The sequence below is a fragment of the Rhinopithecus roxellana genome, chromosome 16 (genome assembly GCF_007565055.1).
Source record: "Rhinopithecus roxellana isolate Shanxi Qingling chromosome 16, ASM756505v1, whole genome shotgun sequence".
In the NCBI taxonomy this organism is placed as follows: Eukaryota; Metazoa; Chordata; class Mammalia; order Primates; family Cercopithecidae; genus Rhinopithecus; species Rhinopithecus roxellana.
The window spans coordinates 9914122-9917224 of NC_044564.1; positions in this window are offsets into that span (position 1 = coordinate 9914122).

The following is a 3103-nucleotide window of genomic DNA, read 5'->3' on the forward strand; positions in this document are numbered from 1 at the left end:
AGGTTTTGGAGGCTTTCGGGACCCTCTGCGTGCTCTGTGCTCGCCACGCCTGCAGTGATGGGGGCTGGGTGAATGAGACCCACGTGCTTATTTCATGACAGCCATGCCCCATGCCGCTGTGCTCACCCCACCTCCCAGGGCGCTTCCTTACAGTCCCATCAGCCTGGATTCCACTTTTTCTTCTGCTACTGAGTCTTTTCATCCTGGGTTTCCAACAAGCAGTGCCCACTGCCTGGTGCCCAAGGGACCCAGCAGCTGCTGAAGCCCTGGGCTTGAGGCCCTCGTGCTGGCGTGGGCTGTGCTGTGGGACCCTCCTGGCGGGCGGGCTTGGCAGGGCAGCTGGAGGGGCTGGTGCAGCCATGGGAAGTGAGTATGGACTCAGAAGGTGGGGGACCCCTTTTGCTGCTTCATCGTTGTCTGTTGATTTTCTTCCAAAGAACAGGTTTTGAGCGTTGGAGTAAAACATGTTCATGTCTGGCTGGGGGAGAGGTGGTGGGAGGGTGCATTCCAAGTGAATGGGGGCCCCCATCCAGCCCCTACCCCTGGACCACCACCCCAGAGCAGCCCCAGATACAACCTGCACCCTCCTCAGCTGGCAGTGGGGAGGCCTGAGGAAGTTTCCTGCCCCAGGGCCAGTGCCAGGGGCAGGGAGGAGGTTTTCAGTCCTGGGATGTGGACGCCATGGGCTGGGTTCAAAGCCTTCAGCTGGAGCCCTGGTGGGGGTGCTCATCGGGTCCTCCCCAACTGACAGCATCCTCCCAGGTCCCTGGAGCCACACCTGGCAGCTTCAGGGAAGCTGTTCTCTGTGGACCAGCAGAGAGGGTCCTGTGTGTTTGTGCACGTGCATGTGTGTGTGCATGCTGTGTGTGTGTGGAGGAGAGGGCCTGTCGGGCTCACACCTGGAGCCCTCTGAGGGAGGAAGGGTCTGTGTCTTCCCCACTCCGGCCCCTCCCCTGGGAGACTCTCCCAGTCTCCAGGATGTGGGAGCCTCTGCACCCCTGGTATGCACCTGCCCCTTCCTTCCACACACACCCTCTGAGCATCACCGCCTGCATGGCACTGAGGTAGCAGGCCCTGGCCCTTACAGTGCCTGTGTTTCAGGGAAAGTGGACAGTAAGAAGACAAGCAAGGGAGGATACACAGCGGATGGGGTCTGAGGCAAGAGGCCAAGGGGAGAATTCAACAGGAAGGGGCAGACAGCTCATGTGCTGGGGGGGTTCAGAGCCAGGAAGGCCCCCGCAGGCCTCTGGCCTTGGTTGTTTATGCTGTTGTAACAGAATCCCAGAGACCGGATGATTTATAATGACCAGAAATGTGTTGGCTCACAGTTCTGGAGGCTGGGAAGTCCAAGAACAAGATGCTGGTGTCTGGCAAGGGCCTTCTTGCTGCATGAACACAGAGAGGAAGGCAGGGGGGCGAGAGGGGGTGGGATTGCCCCTTTTATAACGAACCTCTGCCCACAATGATGGCATTCATCCATTCACAACGGTGGAACCCTCATGGCTGAAACATCTCATGGCTGAATCGCCGCCTCATGGCTGAATTGCCTTGTATTTCAACATGAGGAGGGACAAACGTTCAAACCATAGCACCACCTTTCCTCTCCCCAGAAAGTGCAGCCCGGGGAGGTGCAGCGGGCTTCTCAGGGTGCCCAGGGATAGGCTGGGATGGGGCTCTGTTCTCCCACTGCTGGATTTGCTGACTTCCCAATTCCTGAAGGGTGGATGGGCAGGGGCTAGCCAATGTGAGTCATGGACAGTTCCAGTGGCTGCAGGACAGCTGCCTCTTGGCCAGGATCTCCCAAGGGTGTTGAAGTCAGAGTCAGGCTCTGCCTTCTCCTTGGAAAGGGCAGCCTGAAGGGGCAGTTTTTACCCCTATACCTGAATCCACCATCCTATGGGCGAAAGGTGCAGTAGCCCCAGGGGGACAGGCAACAGGAGTCTATTGGGTCTAGCTTTTATGACTGGAGGCAGCACTGTCCTGGAGAATCTTCTAGACATAAACACCTACACCAGAGCTGTCCAGTGGAACCTTCTAGACTCAAACACCCAGACCAGAGCTGTGCAGTGGAATCTTCTAGACTTAAACACCTAGACCAGAGCTGTCCAATGGTACCTTCTAGACTGAAACATGTAGACTAGCTCTGTCCAATGGAACCCTCTAGACTTAGACCTGAGTTGTCCAATGGAACCTTCTAGATTTAAACACCTAGACCAGAACTGTCCAATAGAAGCTTCTAGACTTAAACATGTAGACTAGCTCCGTCCAGTGGAACTTTCTAGACCTAAACACGTACACCACACTGTCCACTAGAAACCTTCTGCAATGAGGGAAATGTTCCAGATTCTGAGTTGTCCAATATGGTAGCCACCAGTCGCATGTGGCTGTCAAGCCACGAAAATGTGGCCAGTGTGACTGAAGAGTGGCATTTTATGTTTTTTTGTGTGTGTGAATTTAAGTTTAAATGTAAACGGCAGGTGTGGCTGCCAGCCGCCATGTTGGACAGCAGGGCCCTGGCTCTCAAACTCCACAGCCCCCACCGAGGGCTTGGGTCCTGTCAGCCTCATTCTGGTTTGAGACTGTGATTCCCCAGGACCCAAGCCACACTGTAGCAGGACGAGCCACAGACAAAACTCCCCAGACACCAGGTTAAAGAAGGAAGAGGTTTTTTATTCAGCCGGGAGCGTCGGCAGACCCACGTCTAAAGAGCCGAGCTCCCCAAGAAAGAAATCCTTGGCCTTTTTAAAGGCTTACAACTTTAAGGGGTCCACGTGAAAGGGTCGTGATAAATCGAGCAAGCGTGGGAAACGTGACTGGGGGCCTACATGCATCAGCTAACAGAACAGAAAGTTTTACATACATGCTGTTTTTCATACAGTGTCTGGAATTTACAGATAACACAAGTAGTTCAGGCCAGGGGTTGATGTTATTATTATTACTTTGTTTAACTCCTAGGGCCGGGTGGTGGTGCCAAGGTTGTCTGGCTATTTATCTTACTTTTGTTTCTTTCTCTCTTTCCTCCTGTCTTGTGAACTAGGCAAGGTGGGGGGAGGAGGGCAGCAGGAGTAGTAGTGGCCTCCTTCCTTAACATGACTGAGAATGT